This window comes from Arachis stenosperma, chromosome 7 (genome assembly GCF_014773155.1).
Source record: "Arachis stenosperma cultivar V10309 chromosome 7, arast.V10309.gnm1.PFL2, whole genome shotgun sequence".
In the NCBI taxonomy this organism is placed as follows: domain Eukaryota; kingdom Viridiplantae; phylum Streptophyta; class Magnoliopsida; order Fabales; family Fabaceae; genus Arachis; species Arachis stenosperma.
In genome coordinates, this window is record NC_080383.1 from 32,964,470 (window position 1) to 32,989,878 (window position 25,409).

The window sequence follows — 25,409 nt, forward strand, 5'->3', positions numbered from 1 at the left end:
TCACATCTTTTTCAAAACAGTTTTCAATCATATCTTTTTGATTTCTAATTTCAAAGTCTTTTTCAAAAATTACTTGATTTCTTTCCCACTCTTGATTTTCGAAAATCAATAAAATTTTTTCAATTTTTTAAAAAAAAATCTTTTTAACTTAATTTTCGAAAAAGCTCTTCCCCTCTTCTCACATCCTTCTCTTTATGGAGTACCACTCCTCCTCAATGCACAATTCGAACTCTATCTGACTAAGTTCGAATTCTTCTACCTCTTTCTTCTATTTTTCTTCTTCTCTGACACCTCAAGGAATCTTTATACTGTGACATAGAGGATTCCACATTTTCTTGTTCTCTTCTCTTTCATATGAGCAGGAACAAAGACAAAAGCATTCTTGTTGAAGTTGACCCTGAACCTGAAAGGACCTTGAAGCGAAAGCTAAGAGAAGCTAAGGCACAACTCTCTGTAGAGGACCTAACAGAAATCTTCAAAGAAGAAGACATGGCAGCCGAAAACAACAACAATGCAAACAATGCAAGGAAGGTGCTGGGTGACTTTACTGCACCTACTCCCGACTTCTATGGGAGAAGCATCTCTATCCCTGCCATTGGAGCAAACAACTTTGAGCTTAAGCCTCAATTAGTTTCTCTAATGCAACAGAATTGTAAGTTCCATGGACTTCCATTGGAAGATCCTCATCAGTTCTTAGCTGAATTCTTGCAAATCTGTGACACTGTCAAGACTAATGGGGTTAACCCTGAGGTCTACAGACTTATGCTATTCCCTTTTGCTGTAAGAGACAAAGCTAGGACATGGTTGGACTCACAACCTAAAGAAAGCCTGGACTCATGGGAAAAGCTAGTCAATGCCTTCTTGGCAAAGTTCTTTCCACCTCAAAAATTGAGTAAGCTTAGAGTGGAAGTCCAAACCTTCAGACAGAAGGATGGAGAATCCCTCTATGAAGCTTGGGAAAGATACAAACAATTGATCAGAAAATGTCCTTCTGACATGCTTTCTGAATGGAGCATCATAGGTATTTTCTATGATGGTCTCTCTGAACTATCCAAGATGTCTTTGGATAGCTCTGCTGGAGGATCTCTTCATCTGAAGAAGACGCCTACAGAAGCTCAAGAACTAATTGAAATGGTTGCAAATAACCAATTCATGTACACTTCTGAAAGGAATCCTGTGAACAATGGGACTAATCAGAAGAAAGGAGTTCTTGAGATTGATACTCTGAATGCCATTCTGGCTCAGAACAAGATATTGACTCACCAAGTAAATTTGATTTCTCAAAGTCTGTCTGGAATGCAAAATACACCAAGCAGTACTAAGGATGCTTCGTCTGAAGAAGAAGCTTATGATCCTGAGAACCCTTCAATAGAAGAGGTGAATTACATGGGAGAACCCTATGGAAACACCTATAATTCTTCATGGAGAATTTACCCAAATCTCTCATGGAAGGATCAACAGAGACCTCAACAAGGTTTCAACAACAATAATGGTGGAAGAAACAGGTTTAGTAATGGGAAGCCTTTTCCATCATCTTCTCAGCAACAGACAGAGAATTCTAAGCAGAACCACTCTGACTTAGCAACCATGGTCTCTGATCTAATCAAAACCACTCAAAGTTTCATGACTGAAATAAGGTCCTCCATTAGGAATTTGGAGGCACAAGTGGGACAGCTGAGCAAGAAAATTACTGAACTCCCTCCTAGTACTCTTCCAAGCAATACAAAAGAAAATCCAAAAGGGGAGTGCAAGGCCATCAACATGGCCGAATTTGGAGAGGAAGGAGAGAAAGTGAACGCCACTGAGGAAGACCTCAATGGGCGTGCACTAGCCTCCAATGAGTTCCCCAATAAGGAACCATGGGAATCTGAGGCTCAAAATGAGACCATAGAGATTCCATTGGACTTACTTCTGCCATTCATGAGCTCTGATGAGTATTCTTCTTCTGAAGAGGAAGAGTATGTCACTGAAGAGCAAGTTGCTAAATACCTTGGAGCAATCATGAAGTTAAATGACAAGTTATTTGGAAATGAGACTTGGAAGGATGAACCCCCTTTGCTCACCAAAGAACTAGATGACTTGTCTAGGCAGAAATTACCTCAAAAGAGACAAGATCCTGGGAAGTTCTCAATACCTTGTACCATAGGCACATTGACCTTCAAGAAGGCTCTGTGTGACTTAGGGTCAAGTGTAAACCTCATGCCTCTCTCTGTAATGGAGAAGCTAGGGATCTTTGAGGTGCAAGCTGCAAAAATCTCACTAGAGATGGCAGACAATTCAAGAAAACAAGCTTATGGACTTGTAGAGGATGTTCTGGTAAAGATTGAAGACCATTACATCCCTGCTGATTTCATAGTCCTAGAGACTGGGAAGTGCATGGATGAATCTATCATCCTTGGCAGACCCTTCCTAGGCACAGCAAAGGCTGTGATTGATGTTGATGGAGGTGAACTGATCATTCAAGTGAATGAAGAATCCTTTGTGTTTAAGGCTCAAGGATATCCCTCTGTCACCATGGAGAGGAAGCATGAAGAGCTTCTCTCAAATCAGAGTCAAACAGAGCCCCCACAGTCAAACTCTAAGTTTGGTGTTGGGAGGCCACAACCAAACCCTAAGTTTGGTGTTGAACCCCCACATTCAAACTCTAAGTTTGGTGTTGGGAGGTTCCAACATTGCTCTGAGCATTTGTGAGGCTCCATGAGAGCCCTCTGTCAAGCTACTGACATTAAAGAAGCGCTTGTTGGGAGGCAACCCAATGTCATATTTTATCTATTTTTCTTTGTTATTTTATGTTTTCTGTAGGTTGATGATCATGAGAATTCACAAAATCAATTGAAAAAGCAAAAACAGAATGAAAAACAGGAAGAAAAACAGCACACCCTGGAGGAAGAACCTACTGGCGTTTAAACGCCAGTAAGGCTAGCAGATGGGCGTTTAACGCCCAGTCTGGCACCATTCTGGGCGTTTAACGCCAGAAAGGGGCACCAGACTGGCGTTAAACGCCAGGAAAGGGCAAGAACCTGGCGTTAAATGCCAGAAATGGGCACCATCCCGGTGTTTAACGCCAGAATTGGCTTAAAACGCATTTTTGCATGCCATTTGGTGCAGGGATGACTTTTCCTTGACACCTCAGGATCTGTGGACCCCACAGGATCCCCACCACTCTCTCTCTTCTTCACCCATTCACCAATCACCTCAACACCTCTTCCCTAAAAACCCTTCACCTATCAAATCCCATCTTTCTCTTCACCACTCACATCCATCCTTCATAAAACCCCACCTACCTCACCCTTCAAATTCAAACCACTTTCCCTCCCAAACCCACCCATACATGACCAAACCATGAACCCCCCTCTCCTATATAAACCCTTTCTCACCCCTTCATTTTCACACACCCGAAACACCACTTCTCCCCCCTCTTTGGCCGAACACAAAGCCATTCCCTTCTTCCTTATTTCTTCTTCTTCTACTCTCTTCTTTCTTTTTTTGCTCGAAGACGAGCAAACCTTTTAAGTTTGGTGTGGTAAAAGCATTGCTTTTTGTTTTTCCATAACCATTTATGGCATCCAAGGCCGGAGAAACCTCTAGAAAGAGGAAAGGGAAGGCAAAAGCTTCTACCTCCGAGTCATGAGAGATGGAGAGATTCATCTCAAGGGTGCATCAAGACCACTTCTATGAAGTTGTGGCCTTGAAGAAGGTAATCCCCGAGGTCCCTTTTTCACTCAAAAAGAGTGAATATCCAGAGATCCGACATGAGATCCGAAGAAGAGGTTGGGAAGTTCTCACCAACCCCATTCAACAAGTCGGAATCTTAATGGTTCAAGAGTTCTATGCCAATGCATGGATCACCAAGAACCATGATCAAAGTGTGAACCCGGATCCAAAGAATTGGCTTACTATGGTTCGGGGAAAATACTTGAATTTTAGTCCGGAAAATGCAAGGTTGGCATTCAACTTGCCTATGATGCAAGGAGATGAACATCTTTACACTAGAAGGGTCAACTTTGATCAAAGGTTGGACCAAGTCCTCACTGACATTTGTGAAGAGGGCGCCCAATGGAAGAGAGATTTAAGAGGGAAGCCGGTTCAACTAAGAAGGCATGACCTCAAGCCCGTGGCTAGAGGATGGTTGGAGTTTATCCAATGCTCAATCATTCCCACTAGCAACCGGTCCGAAGTTACTCTAGACCGGGCCATCATGATTCATAGCATCATGATTGGAGAAGAAGTGGAAGTTCATGAGGTTATAGCCCAAGAACTCTATAAGGTGGCGGACAAGTCCTCCACCTTGGCAAGGTTAGCCTTTCCTCACCTCATTTGTCACCTCTGTTATTCAGTTGGGGTTGACATAGAAGGAGACACCCCCATTGATGAGGATAAGCCCATCACTAAGAAAAGGATGGAGCAAACAAGAGACCCCTCTCATCATGAGATCCCTGAGATGCCTCAAGGGATGTACTTTCCTCCACAAGACTATTGGGAGCAACTGAACACCTCCCTAGGAGAATTGAGTTCCAACATGGGACAACTAAGGGTGGAGCACCAAGAACATTCCATCCTCCTCCATGAAATTAGAGAAGATCAAAGAATCATGAGAGAGGAGCAACAAAGACAAGGAAGAGACATTGAGGAGCTCAAGCACTCCATAAGACCTTCAAGAGGAAGAACAAGCCGCCATCACTAAGGTGGACCCATTCTTTAATCTCCTTGTTCTTTATTTTCCTGTTTTTCGAAAATGTAGGCTTTATGTTTGTCCATGTTTGTGTCTTATGATCATTAGTGTCTTAGTGTCTATTCCTTAAAGTTATGAATGTCCTATGAATCCATCACCTTTCTTAAATAAACAATGTTCTTAATTGAAAAAGAAAAAGAATTGCATGAATTTTGAATTTTATAACAGTTTAATTATTTTGATGTGGTGGCAACACTTTTGTTTTCTGAATGCATGCTTAAACAGTGCATATGTCTTTTGAATTTGTGATTCATGAATGTTGGCTCTTGAAAGAATGATGAAAAAGGAGACATGTTACTGAGGATCTGAAAAATCATAAAAATGATTCTTGAAGCAAGAAAAAGCAGTGAATACAAAAAAAAAACGAAAAAAAAGAGAAAAGAGACGAAAAAAGAAAAAAAAAGAGAGAAAGAAAAAGAAAAGAAAAAGAAAGAAATAAAGTTGTGATCCAAGGCAAAAAGAGTGTGCTTAAGAACCCTGGACACCTCTAATTGGGGACTTTAGCAAAGCTGAGTCACAATCTGAAAAGGTTCACCCAATTATGTGTCTGTGGCATGTATGTATCCGGTGGTAATATTGGAAGACAGATTGCTTTGGGCCACAGCCAAGACTCAATAAGTAGCTGTGTTCAAGAATCATTATACTTAGCTAGGAGAATCAATAACACTATCTGGATTCTGAGTTCCTAAAGAAGCCAATCATTCTGAGTTTCAAAGGATAGAGTGAGATGCCAAAACTGTTCAGAGGCAAAAAGCTAAAAGCCCCGCTCATCTAATTAATACTGATCTTCATAGATGTTTTTGGAATTCATTGCATATTCACTTCTTTTTATCTTATTTGATTTTCAGTTGCTTGAGGACAAGCAACAATTTAAGTTTGGTGTTGTGATGAGCGGATGATTTGTACGCTTTTTGGCATTGTTTTTAGTATGTTTTTAGTATAATTGGTTTAGTTTTTAGTATATTTTTATTAGTTTTTAGTTAAAATTCACTTTTCTGGACTTTACTATGAGTTTGTGTGTTTTTCTGTGATTTCAGATATTTTCTGGCTGAAATTGAGGGACCTGAGCAAAAATCTGATTCAGAGACTGAAAAGGACTGCAGATGCTGTTGGATTCTGACCTCCCTGCACTCGAAGTGGATTTTCTGGAGCTACAGAATCCCAATTGGCGCGCTCTTAACGGCGTTGGAAAGTAGACATCCTGGGCTTTCCAGCAATATATGATAGTCCATACTTTGCTCAAGATTTGATTTCCCAAACCGGTGTTCAAAATCACCTTCAGAATTCCCAGTGTTAAACGCCGGAACTGGCACCAAAATGGGAGTTAAACGCCCAAACTGGCACAAAAGCTGGCGTTTAACTCCAAGAAGAGTCTCTACACGAAAATGCTTCATTGCTCAGCCCAAGCACACACCAAGTGGGCCCGGAAGTGGATCTTTATGTTATTTACTCATCTTTGTAATTCTTAAGCTACTAGTTCCCTATAAATAGGACCCTTTACTATTGTATTTTTCATCTTTGGACATCTAGTTCTTAGATCAGATCTTGGTAGCTATATTTAGTCTTATGCTATCTTAGATCATCTGGGGGCTGGCCTCACGGCCATGCCTAGACCTTGTTCTTATGTATTTTCAACGGTGGAGTTTCTACACACCATAGATTAAGGTGTGGAGCTCTGCTATACCTCGAGTATTAATGCAATTACTATTGTTCTTCTATTCAATTCCGCTTGTTCTTGTTCTAAGATATCACTTGTTCTTCAACTTGATGAATGTGATGATCCGTGACACTCATCATCATTCTCACCTATGAACGTGTGCCTGACAACCACCTCCGTTCTACCTTAGATTGGGTGAATATCTCTTGGATTCCTGATACACGATGCATGGTTGATCGCCTGACAACCGAGCGCTCGCTTGACAACCGAGCCAGCCATTCCATGAGATCAGAGTCTTCGTGGTATAGGCTAGAACTGATGGCGGCATTCAAGAGAATCTGGAAGGTCTAACCTTGTCTGTGGTATTCTGAGTAGGATTCAATGATTGAATGACTGTGACGTGCTTCAAACTCCTGAAGGCGGGGCGTTAGTGACAGACGCAAAAGAATCACTGGATTCTATTCCGGCCTGATCGAGAACCGACAGATGGATAGCCGTGCCGTGACAGGGTGCGTTGAACATTTCCACTGAGAGGATGGGAGGTAGCCACTGACAACGGTGAAACCCTTGCATAAGCTTGCCATGGAAAGGAGTAAGAAGGATTGGATGAAGACAGTAGGAAAGCAGAGAGACGGAAGGGACACAGCATCTTCATGCGCTTATCTGAAATTCCCACCAATGAATTACATAAGTATCTCTATCTTTATCTTTATGTTTTATTCATATATCATTCATAACCATTTGAGTCTGCCTAACTAAGATTTACAAGGTGACCATAGCTTGCTTCATACCAACAATCTCCGTGGGATCGACCCTTACTCGCGTAAGGTTTATTACTTGGACGACCCAGTGCACTTGCTGGTTAGTTGTGCGGAGTTGTGATGAAGAGTTGAGATTGCAATGAGCGTACCATGTTGATGGCGCCATTGATGATCACAATTTCGTGCACCAAGCAGCTATCCATTCACTCATGGATTTGATTCTTGGAGCATATCACTTGATGTCTTAATAGTGCAACATCTTTCTAAAAAGGCTTGATATCATCTTAATAATATTCTCATTAATATTGTTGTTTTGCACAATAGTTGGGCTACACATCCAAGCCTTATTGTATTCAAGTCTAACCACACAGGCCTAACACCTAAAAAACCCACTCTTATTAAAGAGAGTGGTTACACGCGCTAGAAGCCCCAAACGTTACCCCTTTTCTATGCGCTCTAATATGAAAAAGCGTTCATTCCTCAAACTCAAAACTGCAACAAAAGAATTTTAATTCTCTCTCAAAATTTCTCAAAAATCTTTCAAATTCTCTGCGAAAGCTACTGCAAAATCCGGTGGTGCGTTTGAATTCATCAACAAAAAACATACAAAAACAAGAACAAAGATTCCGCAAGGTACTAAGAAAACTATTGTTATTATGTTCAGTTAATTTCTCGCAAATCTCGTATTTCTATTAGATCGATTTAAGGTTTAGTGAATCGAGTTCATTTATTTAGTAGATCGAGTTTCTCTGATTCCATTTTTTTCTCCGTAATTAGGGCATTGAATGAATATGTGTTGTTAGTTTATTGGTTCTGATAATTAATTCGGTTCATCTCTTAGTTTATTGGTTCTTTTATTCCTTAAGAAATTTCGATTCATTTCTTAGTTTAATTTACATTCATTTGGTTTTGTTTCGCTTGAATTTGCTGAACTTGTTCATGTGGGGTTGTTTAGTTAGTTTTTGTTCAAATCTGAAGTAATTTCGGTTCATTTGTAAATTAGCTGAGGTTCAAATCTGATAAATATTTTATTCCTTATGGCCAAAATGAAAAAGAAGACAGTCTCAATAAAGGAGAAGTGATGAGCAGATATTTTATACGCTTTTTGGAGGTAATTTCATGTAGAATTTAGTATGTTTTAGTTAGTTTTTAGTATAATTTTATTAGTTTTTAGGCAAAATTCATATTTCTGGACTTTACTATGAGTTTGTGTATTTTTCTGTGATTTCAGGTATTTTCTGGCTGAAATTGAGGGAGCTGAGCAAAAATCTGATTCAGGCTAAAAAAGGACTGTGAATGCTGTTGGATTCTAACTCCCCTGTACTCGGAATGGATTTTATGGAGCTACAGGAGTCCAATTGGCGCGCTCTCAATTGGGTTGGAAAGTAGACATCCAGGGCTTTCCAAAAATATATAATAGTCCATACTTTGCGCGAAGATAGATGACGTAAACTGGCGTTCAACGCCAGTTCCATGTTGCAGTTTGGCGTTCAGCGCCTGAAACAGGTTGCAAGTTGGAGTTCAACGCCAGAAACAGGTTACAACCTGGCGTTCAACTCCAGAAACAGCCCAGGCACGTGAGAAGCTTAAGTCTCAGCCCCAGCACACACCAAGTGGGCCCCAGAAGTGGATTTCTGCACTATCCATCCTAGTTTACTCATTTTCTGTAAACCTAGGTTACTAGTTTAGTATTTAAACAACTTTTAGAGATTTATTTTATATCTCATGACATTTTTAGATCTGAATTTTATACTCTTTGACGGCATGAGTCTCTAAACACCATTGTTGGGAGTGAGGAGCTCTGCAGCGTCTCGATGAATTAATGCAATTATTTCTGTTTTCCATTCAAACATGCATGTTCCTATCTAAGATGTTCATTCGCGCTTCACTATGAAGAAGGTGATGATCCGTGACACTCATCACCTTCCTCAATCCATAAACGTGTGCCTGACAACCACCTCCGGTTTACATCAGATTGAATGAGTATCTCTTAGATTTCTTAATCAGAATCTTCGTGGTATAAGCTAGAATTGATGGCGGCATTCATGAGAATCCGAAAAGTCTAAACCTTGTCTATGGTATTCCGAGTAGGATTCAAGGATTGAATGGCTGTGACGAGCTTCAAACTCGCGATTATTGGGCGTAGTGACAGACGCAAAAGGATCAATGGATCCTATTCCGACATGATCGAGAACCAACAGATGATTAGCCGTGCTGTGACAGAGCATTTGGACCATTTTCACTGAGAGGATGGGAAGTAGCCATTGACAATGGTGACGCCCTACATAGAGCTTGCCATGGAAGGAGCCTTGTGTGTGTGAAGCAGAGGACAAGAGAAAAGCTGAAATTCAGAGGACAAAGCATCTCCAAAACTCCAACATATTCTCCATTACTGCATAATAAGTATTTATTTCATGCTCTTTTACTTTTTACAATTGAAAATAAAAATTATTATTGATATTATATCCTGACTAAGAATAATAAGATAACCATAGCTTGCTTCAAGCCAACAATCTCCTTGGGATTCGACCCTTACTCACGTCAGGTATTACTTGGACGACCCAGTGCACTTGCTGGTTAGTTGTGCGAAGCTGTAAGAAATAGTCCATTAATATTGGCATACACAATTTCATGCACCAAGTTTTTGACGCCGTTGTCGGAGATTGTTTGAGTTTGAACAACTGACGGTGAATCTTGTTGCTTAGATTAGGAAAAGTTTATCTTTTTTACTAGAATTGCATCTTTTATTATCCATTCTAATTTTTTTTTTCAAAAATATTAGTTTTCTTTATTAATTTTTAGTTTTTCTGTGAATTTAGTGTCAGGTTTTAAGTTTGGTGTCAATTGCATGCTATTTTTTGTCTTTCAATTTTCGAATTGCATGTTCTTTATTTTTCCTTGATCTTCAAATTGTTCTTGTCAATTTTTCTTGTTTGATCTTTGGTTTTACCTATTTTGTGTATTTTTCGTGTTTTCCTTGTGCAAGTTCAAAATTATTAGTTTTCAAAAAATTTTATTTTTATTTATTAAAAATATCTCTTTAAAACACGTTACATTTATAGCTCAATTGGCTAGAGCGTTAGTTTATGTTTTTGGTAATTGGGTATCTTCTTTTTAAAATCGTTTTCAAAAATAATTTTTCTTTGATTGAATCTTGTGCCAAACTTTAATTTTGGTGTTTTCTTGTTAATTTTCTTTAATTTTCGAAGATTTATTTTGGTTTTCTAAAAATTTTAAGTTTGGTGTTCTTTCTTTTGTTCTTGTTGTTCTTGTGATTCTTCAAGGTGTTCGTGAGTCTTTCTTGTGTTTTGATCTTAAAATTTTTAAGTTTGGTGTTCCTTGGTGTTTTCCCTCCAAAATTTTCGAAAACAAGGAGCATTAGATCTAAAATTTTTTAAGTCTTGTGTCTTTTGTGTATTTTTCTCTTTCATCATAAAATTCAAAATTCAAAAAAAATATCTTTTCTAACTAATTTTAAGCCATATTTTCGAATTTTTTTATATAAAAATTCAGATTTCAATTTCGAAAAATTTCAAATCTCATCCTTTTAAGATTTTTTAAAAAAATATATATCTTTTCCGAAAATATCCTAACCACTTTCTCTCTCCTCACTTTTTTGAAAATCTTCATAAAATATTTTTAAATTTTTTTATTTTTATTTTTATTTTTATTTATTTTTATTTTTATTGTCATCTTTATTTTATCTTATTTTATTATTATTATTATTCCAAAATTTTTATATATAATAAAATAAATAAAATAAATTCACATCATCTCCCTTTCTCCATCATAGACCTAAGTGGAAATGAACAGTCCAGAAGGACTCTGGGGTCATATGATAACCCCACTACTGCTTCATATGGGAGTAGTATATGTATACCCTCTATTGGAGTTAGTAGTTTTGAGTTGAATCCTTAGCTCATTATCATGGTGCAGCAAAGTTGCCAGTATTCCGGTCTTCCACAAGAATAGCCTACAGAGTTTTTGGCACAATTTTTACAAATTGCTGACACAGTACGTGATAAGAAAGTAGATCAGAATATCTACAGACTATTACTGTTTCCATTTGCTGTAAAGGACCAAGCTAAGAGGTGGTTAAATAACCAACCTAAGGACAGCATAAAGACATGGAAACAGCTATCAGAAAAATTTCTGAATCACTATTTTCCTCCAAAATGGATAACACAGATAAGACTGAGCATCCAAGGCTTCAAACAAGGAGATAATGAATCCCTTTATGATGCTTGGGAGAGATACAGAGAGATGCTAAGAAAATGCCCATCTGAAATGTTCTCAGAGTGGGTGCAATTAGACATCTTTTATTATGGGCTTATACAGAAAGCTCAAATTTTTCTAGACCACTCAGCTGATGGATCTATACACATGAGAAAGACAATTGAAGAAGCTCAAGAGCTCATTGATACAGTTGCCAGAAATCAGCATCTGTACCTAAGCAGTGAACCTTCCATTAACGAAGAGGCTAAAACAGTAACTGCTGAACTCAGTCCTACAGAACAAGTTACTGAATTCAATCAGCAACTGGATTTTCTAACAAAACAGCTAGCCGAATTCAAGGAAATACTACAAGAAACAAGAATGGCTAATATGAATATGGAAGTACAGTTGAAGCAAACAGAACAGAAGAGTACCAAGCAGTTCAATTAAGAAGTGGAAAACATTAAATACCTCACTTCAAAATAGCAAAAAGCCAAGAAATGAGCAAACTAACCAAAATTCCTCTGAGGACAGTAAGAGCCCAGAGAGGAATAATTCTGGAACTCAAACGCCAGAGAATGGGTAGAAAGCTGGCATTGAACGTCCAAACCATGCTCAGTCCTGGCGTTCAACGCCAAAAACAAGCAAGGAATTGGCGTTGAACGCCCAAAGGAAGCACAGTTCTGGCATTCAAACGCCAAAAACAGATAAGGAGTTGGCGTCTAACGCCACTCCAGCTTCCACTCCTGGCATTCAAATAACAGTGGGAGATCAGACACATACAAGTGCTGATAACAACCCTTCTAAAAAGGCTTCTCAACCCACATCTGTAGGCAATAAACCTGCAACAACTAAGGTTGAGAAATACAAAGCCAAAATGCCTTATCCTCAGAAACTCCGCCAAGCGAAACAGGATAAGCAATTTGCCCACTTTGCAGACTATCTCAGAACTCTTGAAATAAAGATTCTGTTTGCAGAGAAACTTGAGCAAATACCATCTTATGCTAAGTTCATGAAAGAGATCTTACGTCATAAGAAGGATTAGAGGGAAACTGAAAAAGTTTACCTCACTGAAGAATACAGTGTGGTACACGAAATCACAATCACACTTTTGTAATTCCGCACAACTAACCAGCAAGTGCACTGGGTCGTCCAAGTAATACCTTACGTGAGTAAGGGTCGATCCCACGGAGATTGTCGGCTTGAAGCAAGCTATGATTATCTTGTAACTCTTAGTCAGGATATCAATAATTCTCAGATTTAATTGTAAAAAGTAAAAGAACATGAAATAAATACTTATTTTGCAATAATGGAGAAAAGGTTGAGGTTTTGGAGATGCTCTATCTTCTGAATCTCTGCTGTCCTACTGCCTTCTTCTTCATGCACGCAAGGCTCCTTCCATGGCAAGCTGTATGTTGGGTTTCACTGTTGTCAATGGCTACCTCCCGTCCTCTCAGTGAAAATGTTCAACGCACGCTGTCACCGCACGGCTAATCATCTGTCGGTTCTCGATCATGCTGGAATAGGATCCATTGATCCTTTTGCGTCTGTCACTATGCCCAACACTCGCGAGTTTGAAGCTCGTCACAGCCATTCAATCCCTGAATCCCACTCGGAATACCACAGACAAGGTTTAGACTTTTCGGGTTCTCAAGAATGGCCGCCAATGGATTCTAGCTTATACCACGAAGATTCTGATTAAGGAATCCAAGAGATACACACTCAATCGAAGGTAGAACAGAGGTGGTTGTCAGGCACACGTTCATAGGTGAGAATGGTGATGAGTGTCACGGATCATCACATTCATCAGGTTGAAGAACAAGTGGTATCTTAGAATAGAAGCAAGCGTGATTGAATGAAAAATAGTAGTAATTGCATTAATTCATCAAGACACAGCAAAGCTCCTCACCCCCAACCATGGAGTTTAGAGACTCATGCCGTAGAAGATACAGTATGAAATGTGTAATGTGTCATGAGGTAAAGATACCATAGCACAAAGTCCTATTTATAGTGAACTAGTAACCTAAGGTTTACAAGAATGAGTAAATGACGTAAAAATCCACTTCCGGGGTCCACTTGGTGTGTGCTTGGGCTGAGCATTGAAGCTTTCATGTGTAGAGACTTTTCCTGGAGTTAAACGCCAGCTTTTGTGCCAGTTTGGGCGTTTAACTCCAACTTTTGTGCCAGTTCCGGCGTTAAACGTTGGGAATTCTGAAGCTGATTTGGAACGCCGGTTTGGGCCATCAATCTCGGGCAAAGTATGGAATATTATATATTGCTAGAAAGCCCAGAATGTCTAATTTCCAACGCAATTAAGAGCGCGCCAATTGGGCTTCTGTAGCTCCAGAAAATTCACTTCGAGTACAGGGAGGCCAGAATCCAATAGCATCTGCAGTCCTTTTTCAGCCTCTGAATCAGATTTTTGCTCAGGTCCCTCAATTTCAGCCAGAAAATACCTGAAATCACAGAAAAATATACAAACTCATAGTAAAGTCCAGAAAAGTGAATTTTAAATAAAAACTAAGAAAAATATAATAAAAACTAACTAAAATGTACTAAAAACAATGCCAAAAAGCGTATAAATTATCCGCTCATCACAACACCAAACTTAAATTGTTGCTTGTCCCCAAGCAACTGAAAATCAAATAGGATAAAAAGAAGAGAACATACTATAGACTCCAAAATACCAATGAAACTTAGCTCCAATTAGATGAGCGGGACTAGTAGCTTTTTGCCTCTGAACAGTTTTGGCATCTCACTTTATCCTTTGAAGTTTAGAATGATTGGTATCTATAGGAACTCAGAATTCAGATAGTGTTATTGATTCTCCTAGTTAAGTATGTTGATTCTTGAACACAGCTGCTTTATGAGTCTTGGCCATGGCCAAAAGCACTCTATTTTCCAGTATTATCACCGGATACATACATGCCACAGACACATAACTGGGTGAACATTTTCAGATTGTGACTCAGCTTTGCTAGAGTCCCCAATTAGAGGTGTCCAGGGTTCTTAAGCACACTCTTTTTGCTTTTGATCACGACTTTAACCGCTCAGTCTCAAGCTTTTCACTTGACACCTTCACGCCACAAGCACATGGTTAGGGACAGCTTGGTTTAGCCGCTTAGGCCAGGATTTAATTCCTTTAGGCCCTCCTATCCACTGATGCTCAAAGCCTTGGATCCCTTTTAGTATCCTTGCCTTTTGGTTTTAAGGACTATTGGCTTTTTCTGCTTGCTCTCTTTTTTTTTATATTCACTGCTTTTTCTTGCTTCAAGAATCAATTTGATGATTTTTCAGATCCTCAATAACATTTCTCCTTTTCCATCGTTCTTTCAAGAGCCAACAATTTTAACATTCTTTAAACAACAAATTCAAAAGACATATGCACTGTTCAAGCATTCATTCAGAAAACAAAAAGTATTGTCACCACATTAAACTAATTCAACTAGTTTCAAAGATGAATTCGAAATCCTGTACTTCTTGTTCTTTTATGATTAAAGCATTTTTCATTTAAGAGAGGTGATGGATTCATAGGACATTCATAGCTTTAAGACATGAACTTTAAATTTTTTAAATCATGGAATAAGAACAAGACTCAAAAATAAATATAAGATAAGACCAATAGTAATAGAAAACAAAAAATTAAAAACAGAGATTTAAATGACTCTAAAATAGATTCCTAATGATAAAGGTTATCACAGAGTTAGGACTCAACAACCTTGATTTTGAGAAGTGGATGCTCCCTCAACTTGTGAGGTGTTTGACCCTTCAAGGGAGAGTTTCTGGCGCTTCAGCTTCTGTAGCTCACGCCCCTGCTTCTCTTGTTCTTTCAGCAATTTGCAGAGCATGCAGTTTTGATTCTGCTATTCTTCCTTAATTTGTTCCATAGCTTCTTGCAGCTTGGCAACAGATGCTTCTAGGTGGGCCCAGTAGTCAAATTCAGGAAGTTCAGGGAGGAATTCCTACGCCCTCCTTTTGATAGAGTTATCTTGCATTTGTCCTTCCATTGACTTCTTGGTGATTGGATGTTCAATTGGGATGAATTCATCTACTCCCATCCTCACCCCAGCATCTTTACATAGCAAAGAGATTAAGCTTGGGTAAGCCAGTTTGGCTTCAGTAGAGTTCTTGTTTGCAATTGTGTAAATCTCACAAGCAATCAGATGATGAATCTCCACTTCTTTTCCCAGCATAATGCAATGAATCATCACTGCTCTCTTGACAGTGACCTTAGAACGGTTACTAGTGGCAAAATAGAACGCCCAATAAAGTCTAGCCAACCTCTTGTAACTGGTTTGAGGTCTCCCCTCTTGAGTTGGTTTGGGACACCTTTTGAATTGGTTATCCACTTAGTTCCAGGGAGGCATATGTCCTCTAGAACTTGATCCAACCCCTTATCTGCTCTCACCATTCTCCTATTGAAGGATTCAGGATCATCTTGTAGTTGAGGCAGTTTGAAGACCTCTCTTATTTTGTCCAGATAGAAGTAAATAGTTCTCCCTCTGACCATGGTTCTGAAGGTATGGAAAGCAGTTCCAGTCATTCTCTGCTTATCTGTCAACCAGAGATTTGAGTAGAATTCCTGAACCATGTTTCTTCCAACCTTTGTCTCAGGATTGGCTAGAATTTCCCATCCTCTATTTCGAATTTGCTTTTGGACCTCCGGATATTCGTCTTCTTTCAGATCGAATTTAACTTCCGGGATCACTGACCTTAGACCCATTATTTTGTGGTAATGGTCTGCATGTTCTTTGGTTAAGAACCTCTCTTGACTCCAAAGATCCTTTGGAGTATTGATGAGCGGATAATTTGTACGCTTTTTGGCATTGTTTTTAGTATGTTTTTGTTAGTTTTAGTTGAGTTCTTAGTATATTTTTATTAGTTTTTAGTTAAAATTCACTTTTCTGGACTTTACTATGAGTTTGTGTGTTTTTCTGTGATTTCAGGTATTTTCTGGCTGAAATTGAGGGATCTGAGCAAAAATCTGATCCAGAGACTGAAAAGGACTGCAGATGCTGTTGGATTCTGACCTCCCTGCACTCGAAGTGGATTTTCTGGAGCTACAGAAGCCCAATTGGCGCGCTCTCAACGGCGTTGGAAAGTAGACATCCTGGGCTTTCCAGCAATATATGATAGTTCATACTTTGCCCAAGATTTGATGGCCCAAACCGGCGTTCAAAGTCACCTCAAGAAATCCCAGCGTTAAACGCTGGAACTGGCACCCAAATGGGAGTTAAACGCCCAAACTGGCATAAAAGCTGGCGTTTAACTCCAAGAAGAGTCTCTACACGAAAATGCTTCATTGCTCAGCCCAAGCACACACCAAGTGGGCCCGGAAGTGGATTTTTATGTCATTTACTCATCTCTGTACACCTTAGGCTACTAGTTTTCTATAAGTAGGACCTTTTACTATTGTATTGAGATATCGGGGTAGCTATCTTCATTTTTATGCTATCTTAGATCATTGGGAGGCTGGCCATTCGGCCATGCCTAGACCTTATGCTTATGTATTTTCAACGGTGGAGTTTCTACACACCATAGATTAAGGTGTGGAGCTCTGCTGTACCTCGAGTATTAATGCAATTACTACTGTTCTTCTATTCAATTCTGCTTGTTCTTTGTCCAAGATATCACTTGTTCTTCAACTTAATGAAGGTGATGATTGTCACGGATCATCACCATTCTCACTCATGAACAAAGTGACTGACAACCACTCTTGTTCTACAAGCATCTGAGGCTTAGTGAATATCTCTTGGATTCCTGATAACATGATGCATGGTTGATCGCCTGACAACTGAGTGCTCGCCTGACAAACGAGCCAGCCATTCCGTGAGATCAGAGTCTTCGTGGTATAGGCAAGAACTGATGGCGGCATTCAAGAGAATCCGGAAGGTCTAACCTTGTCTGTGGTATTCTGAGTAGGATTCAATGATTGAATGACTGTGACGTGCTTCAAACTCCTAGCAGGCTAGGGCGTTAGTGACAGACGCAAAAGAATCAATGGATTCTATTCCGGCCTGAACGAGAACCGACAGATGATTAGCCTATGCTGTGACAGAGCATCAGGGACGTATTTTCACTGAGAGGATGGGAGGTAGCTGCTGACAACAGTGAAACCCTACACGAGCTTGCCATGGAAAGGAGTAAGAAGGATTGGATGAAGGCAGTAGGAAAGCAGAGAGACGGAAGGGAAGGCATCTTCATACGCTTGTCTGAAGCTCTTACACCAATGATATACATAAGTATCTCTATCTTTATCTTTATGCTTTATTCGTTCATCACTATACCCATTTGAGTCTGCCTGACTGAGATCTACAAGATGACCATAGCTTGCTTCATACCACCAATCTCCGTGGGATCGACCCTTACTCGCGTAAGGTTTATTACTTGGACGACCCAGTGCACTTGCTGGTTAGTTGTGCGAAGTTGTGTTTATGCCATAGTATTGAGCACCAAGTCTTTGGAGCCATTACTAGGGATTGTTTATGTTTTGAAAAGTATTGATCACAATTTCGTGCACCAAGTTTTTGGCGCCGTTGCCGGGGATTGTTCTTGTGTATGGACAACTGACGGTTCATCTTGTTGCTTAGATTAGGCATTTATTTTTTTTCGAAATTCTTGAAGGTGAATTCTAGAGTTTCATGATGATTTGTTGAAATCTGGCTGGCTGAGAAGCCATGTCTAATTCCATTGGACCGAGGTTTCAACTTATCATCACAAGAGCTTGATGATCTTTATCAATCTTGCTTTTGGAGCAGTGATTTGCTAAGGCTTGGCTGGCCTTTGGCCATGTCTAGTGTTTTGGACCGAAGCTTTCTTTGAAAGCTTGGCTGGCTGTGAAGCCATGTCTAATTCCTGGACCGGAGTCTTAGACTAGCATTGCACTGATTCCTGGAATTCTCATTAAGAATTTTGATATCTTTTTCCACTTAATTTTCGAAAAAAAAAAACACAAAAAATTTATAAAATCATAAAATCCAAAAATATTTCTTGTTTGAGTCTAGAGTCTCATCTTAAGTTTGGTGTCAAATGCATGTTTTTGTTATATTTTTCGAATCCATGCATGTATTTCTTTGTTTTGATCTTTGAATTCTATTGACTTGAGTATCTTTGTGTTTCATATAGTGTCAGTAGTATACAAACTGCTAAGTTTGGTGTCTTGCATGCATTGCTATTTGATTCTTGTTGCATTCTGATTAGTAAAAATCCAAAAAATATTTTTAATTTGTGTCTTTTCAAGTCAATAATACAAAGAATTGAAGATTCAGAACATACTGCAGAGGAATTATACAGAAAAAGTTGGGCATTCAAAATGCCCAGTGAAGAAGACAGACTGGCGTTTAAACGCCAGCCAGGGTACCTGGTTGGGCGTTTAACGCCCAAAAAGGGTGCATTTTGGGCGTTAAACGCCAGAATGTATACCATTCTAGGCGTTTAACGCCAGGATGGTGCTAGGAGGAAGATTTTGTTTTCAAAATCAATTTTTTTCAAGTTTTCAAAGTTTTTCAAAATCAAATCTTTTTCAAATCATATCCTTTCAATCAAATGTTCTCAAAATCAATTTCTTTCCTTTTTTTAAAGATACTTACTAACAATTAATGATTTGATTGAACATCTCAAATTTGTTGCCTTTTCTGTTGAGAAAGGTTTAATGTTTGAATCATATCTTTTCTTGTTAGGCAAGTCATTAATTTTCAAAATCAAATCTTTTTTTTAAATTTGTTTTCAAATCATATCTTTTCAAATTGTTTTCAAATCATATCTTCTCAATCACATCTTTTTAATCACATCTTTTTCAAATTAAGTTTTCAATCAAATCCTTTTGACTTCTAATTTCAAATCTTTTTCAAAAATCACTTGATTTCTTTTCCACTCTTATTTTCGAAAATCAATTAAGTGTTTTTCAAAAATGTTTTCAAAATCTTCTAATTAATTTTCGAAAATTACTCCCCTCCTTCTCACATCCTTCTATTTATGGAGTACCACTCCTTCTCAATGCACAATTCGAACCTTATCTAATTAAAGTTCGAATTCTTCTTCTCCTTCTTCTTTCTATTTTTCTTTTTCCTCTGACACCTCAAGGAATCTCTATACTGTGACATAGAGGATTCCACGGTTTCCTGTTCTCTTCTCTTTCATATGAGCAGGAACAAAGACAAAGGCATTCTTGTTGAAGCTGACCCTGAACCCGAAAGGACCTTGAAGAGAAAGCTAAGAGAAGCCAAAGCACAACTCTCTGTAGAGGACCTGACCGAATTCTTCAAAGAAGAAGAAGACATGGCAGCCGAAAACAACAACAATGCAAACAATGCAAGGAAGGTGCTGGTGACTTTACTGCACCTACTCCCGACTTCTATGGGAGAAGCATCTCTATCCCTGCCATTGGAGCAAACAACTTTGAGCTTAAGCCTCAATTAGTTTCTCTAATGCAACAGAATTGCAAATTCCATGGACTTCCAATGGAAGATCCTCATCAGTTCTTAGCTGAGTTCTTGCAAATCTGTGACACAGTCAAGACTAATGGGGTAGACCCTGAGGTCTATAGACTGATGCTATTCCCTTTTGCTGTAAGAGACAGAGCTAGAATATGGTTGGACTCTCAACCTAAAGAAAGCCTGGACTCTTGGGAAAAGCTAGTCAATGCCTTCTTGGCAAAGTTCTTTCCACCACAAAGATGGAGTAAGCTTAGAGTGGAGGTCCAAACCTTCAGACAGAAGGATGGAGAATCCCTCTATGAAGCTTGGGAAAGATACAAACAATTAATCAGAAAATGTCCCTCTGACATGCTTTCTGAATGGAGCATCATAGGTATTTTCTATGATGGTCTCTCTGAACTATCTAAGATGTCCTTGGATAGCTCTGCTGGAGGATCTCTTCATCTGAAGAAGACGCCTACAGAGGCTCAAGAGCTAATTGAAATGGTTGCAAATAACCAATTCATGTACACTTCTGAAAGGAATCCTGTGAATAATGGGACTAGTCAGAAGAGAGGAGTTCTTGAGATTGACACTCTGAATGCCATACTGGCTCAGAACAAGATATTGACTCAGCAAGTCAATTTGATTTCTCAAAGTCTGTCTGGAATGCAAAATGCACCTGGCAGTACTAAGGAAGCTTCATCTGAGGAAGAAGCTTATGATCCTGAAAACCCTTCAATGGAAGAGGTGAATTACCTAGGAGAACCCTATGGAAACACCTATAATTCTTCATGGAGAAATCACCCAAATTTCTCATGGAAGAATCAAGAGAGACCTCAACAAGGTTTCAATAATAATAATGGTGGAAGAAACAGGCTTGGCAATAACAAGCCTTTTCCATCATCTTCTCAGCAACAGACAGAGAGTTCTAAGCAGAATACCTCTGACTTAGCAACAATGGTCTCTAATCTAATCAAAACCACTCAAAGTTTCATGAATGAAACAAGGTCCTCCATCAGAAATTTGGAAGGACAAGTGGGACAGCTGAGCAAGAAAATTACTGAACTCCCTCCTAGTACTCTCCCAAGTAATACAGAAGAAAATCCAAAAGGAGAGTGCAAAGCCATAACCATGGCCGAATATGGAGAGAAAAGAGAGGAGGTGGACGCCACTGAGGAAGACTTCAATGGGCGTGCACCAATCTCCTCTAAGTTCCCCAATAAGGAACCATGGGAATCTGAGGCTCAAAATGAGACCATAGAGATTCCATTGGACTTACTTCTGCCTTTTATGAGCTCTGATGAGTATTCTTCCTCTGAAGAGGATGAGTATGTCACTGAAGAGCAAGTTGCTAAATACCTTGGAGCAATCATGAAGCTAAATGACAAGTTATTCGGAAATGAGACTTGGGAAGATGAACCTCCCTTGCTCACCAAAGAACTGGATGACTTGTCTAGGCAAAAATTACCTCAAAAGAGACAAGATCCTGGGAAGTTTTTCATACCTTGTACCATAGGCACCATGACCTTCAAGAAGGCCCTGTGTGACTTAGGGTCAAGTGTGAACCTCATGCCTCTCTCTGTAATGGAGAAGCTAGGGATCTTTGAGGTACAAGCTGCAAAAATCTCACTAGAGATGGCAGACAACTCAAGAAAACAAGCTTATAGACTTGTAGAGAATGTTTTGGTTAAGATTGAGGACCATTACATCCCTACTGATTTCATAGTCCTAGAGACTGGGAAGTGCATGGATGAATCCATCATCTTTGGCAGACCCTTCCTAGCCACAGCAAAGGCTGTGATTGATGTTGATAGAGGTGAACTAATCATTCAAGTGAATAAAGAATCCTTTGTGTTTAAGGCTCAAGGATATCCCTCTGTCACCATGGAGAGGAAGCATGAAGAGCTTCTCTCAAATCAGAGACAAACAGAGCCCCCACGGTCAAACTTTAAGTTTGGTTTTGGGAGGCCACAACCAAACTCTAAGTTTGGTGTTGAACCCTCACATTCAAACTCTAAGTTTGGTGTTGGGAGGTTCCAACATTGCTCTGAGTATCTGTGAGGCTCCATGAGAGCCCTCTGTCAAGCTACTGACATTAAAGAAGCGCTTGTTGGGAGGCAACCCAATGATTATATTTTATATATTTTCTTTTGTTATTTTATGTTTTTTGTAGGTTGATGATCATAAGAAGTCACAAAATCAATTGAAAAAGCAAAAACAGAATGAAAAACAGGAAGAAAAACAGCACACCCTGGAGGAAGATGCTGCTGTCGTTCAAACGCCAGTAAGCCTAGCAGTTGGGCGTTTAACGCCCAGTCTGGCACCATTCTGGGCGTTTAACGCCAGAAAGGGGCACCAGACTGGCGTTAAACGCTAGAAAAGGGCTAGAACCTGGCGTTAAACGCCAGGAATGGGCACCAGCCCGGCGTTTAACGCCAGAAATAGCTCAAAACGTGATTTTGAGCAACATTTGGTGCAGGGATGACTTTTCCTTGACACCACAGGATCTGTGGACCCCACAGGACCCCACCACCACTCTCTCTCTTCTTCCCCCATTCACCAATCACCTCAACACCTCTTCCCCAAAAACCCTTCACCTATCAAATCCCATCTTTCTCTTCACCACTCACATCCATCCTTCATAAAACCCCACCAACCTCACCCTTCAAATTCAAACCACTTTCCCTCCCAAACCCACCCATAATGGCCGAACCTCATCTCCCCTCTCTCCTATATAAACCCTTCTTCACCCCTTCATTTTCACACAACCTAAACAACACTTCTCCCCCTCTTTGGCCGAATACACCACCATCTCCCTCTTCCTCATTTCTTCTTCTTCTACTCTCTTCTTTCTTCTTTGCTCGAGGACGAGCAACCATTTTAAGTTTGGTGTGGTAAAAGCGTTGCTTTTTCGTTTTCCATAACCATTATGGCATCCAAGGCCGGAGAAACCTCTAGAAAGAGGAAAGGGAAGGCAAAAGCTTCCACATCCGAGTCATGGGAGATGGATAGATTCATCTCAAGGGTGCATCAAGACCACTTCTATGAAGTTGTGGCCTTGAAGAAGGTGATCCCCGAGGTCCCCTTTTCACTCAAAAAGGGTGAATATCCGGAGATCCGCCATGAGATCCGAAGAAGAGGTTGGGAAGTACTTACCAACCCCATTCAACAAGTCGGAATCTTGATGGTTCAAGAGTTCTATGCCAATGCATGGATCACAAAGAACCATGATCAAAGTATGAACCCGGATCCAAAGAATTATCTTACTATGGTTCGGGGAAAATACTTGGATTTTAGTCCGGAAAGTGTAAGGTTGGCATTCAATTTGCCTATGATGCAAGGAGATGAACATCCTTACACTAGAAGGGTCAACTTTGATCAAAGGTTGGACCAAGTCCTCACAGTCATATGTGAAGAGGGCGCACAATGGAAGAAAGATTCAAGAGGCAAACCGGTTCAATTAAGAAGGCATGACCTCAAGCCCATGGCTAGAGGATGGTTGGAGTTCATTCAACGCTCAATCATTCCCACTAGCAACCGGTCCGAAGTTACTCTAGACCGGGCCATCATGATTCATAGCATCATGATTGGAGAAGAAGTGGAAGTTCATGAGGTTATAGCCCAAGAACTCTATAAAGTGGCGGACAAGTCTTCCACCTTGGCAAGGCTAGCCTCTCCTCATCTCATTTGTCACCTCTGTTATTCAGTTGGAGTTGACATAGAAGGAGATACCCCCATTGATGAGGACAAGCCCATCACCAAGAAAAGGATGGAGCACACAAGAGACCCCTCTCATCAAGAGATCCTTGAGATGCCTCAAGGGATGCACTTCCCTCCACAAGACTATTGGGAGCAAGTAAACACCTCCCTAGGAGAATTGAGTTCCAACATGGGACAACTAAGGGTGGAGCATCAAGAACACTCCATTCTCCTCCATGAAATTAGAGAAGATCAAAGAATCATGAGAGAGGAGCAACAAAGACAAGGAAGAGACATTGAGGAGCTCAAGCACTCCATAGGATCTTCAAGAGGAAGAAAGAGCCGCCATCACTGAGGTGGACCCGTTCTTTAATCTCCTTGTTCTTTATTCTTCTGTTTTTCGAATTTTATGCTTATGTTTATCCATGTTTGTGTCTTGTGATCATTAGTGTCTTAGTATCTATGCCTTAAAGTTATGAATGTCCTATGAATCCATCACCTTTCTTGAATAAAAACGTGCTTAATTGAAAAAAAAGAAAAGAATTGCATGAATTTTGAATTTTATAGCAGTTTAATTATTTTGATGTGGTGGCAACACTTTTGTTCTCTGAATGTATGCTTGAACAGTGCATATGTCTTTTGAATTTGTGGTTCATGAATGTTGGCTCTTGAAAGAATGATGAAAAAGGAGACATGTTACTGAGGATCTGAAAAATCATTAAAAATGATTCTTGAAGCAAGAAAAAGCAGTGAATACAAAAAAAAAGAGAGGAAGCAAGCGAAAAATAAAAAGAAAGAAAAAAGGAAAGAATAAAGTTGTGATCCAAGGCAAAAAGAGTGTGCTTAAGAACCCTGGACACCTCTAATTGGGGACTTTAGCAAAGCTGAGTCACAATCTGAAAAGGTTCACCCAATTATGTGTCTGTGGCATGTATGTATCCGGTGGTAATACTGGAAGACAGAGTGCTTTGGGCCACGGCCAAGACTCAATAAGTAGCTGTGTTCAAGAATCATCATACTTAACTAGGAGAATCAATAACACTATCTGGATTCTGAGTTCCTAAAGAAGCCAATCATTCTGAATTCCAAAGGATAGAGTGAGATGCCAAAACTATTCAGAGGCAAAAAGCTAAAAGCCCCGCTCATCTAATTAATACTGATCTTCATAGATGTTTTTGGAATTCATTGCATATTCTCTTCTTTTTATCTTATTTGATTTTCAGTTGCTTGAGGACAAGCAACAATTTAAGTTTGGTGTTGTGATAAGCGGATAATTTGTACGCTTTTTGGCATTGTTTTTAGTATGTTTTTGTTAGTTTTAGTTGAGTTCTTAGTATATTTTTATTAGTTTTTAGTTAAAATTCACTTTTCTGGACTTTACTATGAGTTTGTGTGTTTTTCTGTGATTTCAGGTATTTTCTGGCTGAAATTGAGGGATCTGAGCAAAAATCTGATCCAGAGACTGAAAAGGACTGCAGATGCTGTTGGATTCTGACCTCCCTGCACTCGAAGTGGATTTTCTGGAGCTACAGAAGCCCAATTGGCGCGCTCTCAACGGCGTTGGAAAGTAGACATCCTGGGCTTTCCAGCAATATATGATAGTCCATACTTTGCCCAAGATTTGATGGCCCAAACCGGCGTTCAAAGTCACCTCAAGAAATCCCAGCGTTAAACGCTGGAACTGGCACCCAAATGGGAGTTAAACGCCCAAACTGGCATAAAAGCTGGCGTTTAACTCCAAGAAGAGTCTCTACACGAAAATGCTTCATTGCTCAGCCCAAGCACACACCAAGTGGGCCCGGAAGTGGATTTTTATGTCATTTACTCATCTCTGTACACCTTAGGCTACTAGTTTTCTATAAGTAGGACCTTTTACTATTGTATTGAGATATCGGGGTAGCTATCTTCATTTTTATGCTATCTTAGAT

The 25,409-nt window shown here is 39.7% G+C and overlaps 2 non-coding genes across 2 annotated transcripts; both read right to left on the reverse strand.

Annotated features, from left to right (window-relative positions):
• Window positions 1-894: 894 nt before the first annotated feature.
• Window positions 895-1,002, reverse strand: LOC130942876 (small nucleolar RNA R71). Its single transcript, XR_009071422.1, has one exon. It is a non-coding gene; the product is annotated as a small nucleolar RNA R71 (small nucleolar RNA).
• A 19,044-nt stretch (window positions 1,003-20,046) lies between these two features.
• Window positions 20,047-20,154, reverse strand: LOC130942987 (small nucleolar RNA R71). Its single transcript, XR_009071528.1, has one exon. It is a non-coding gene; the product is annotated as a small nucleolar RNA R71 (small nucleolar RNA).
• Window positions 20,155-25,409: the final 5,255 nt, after the last annotated feature.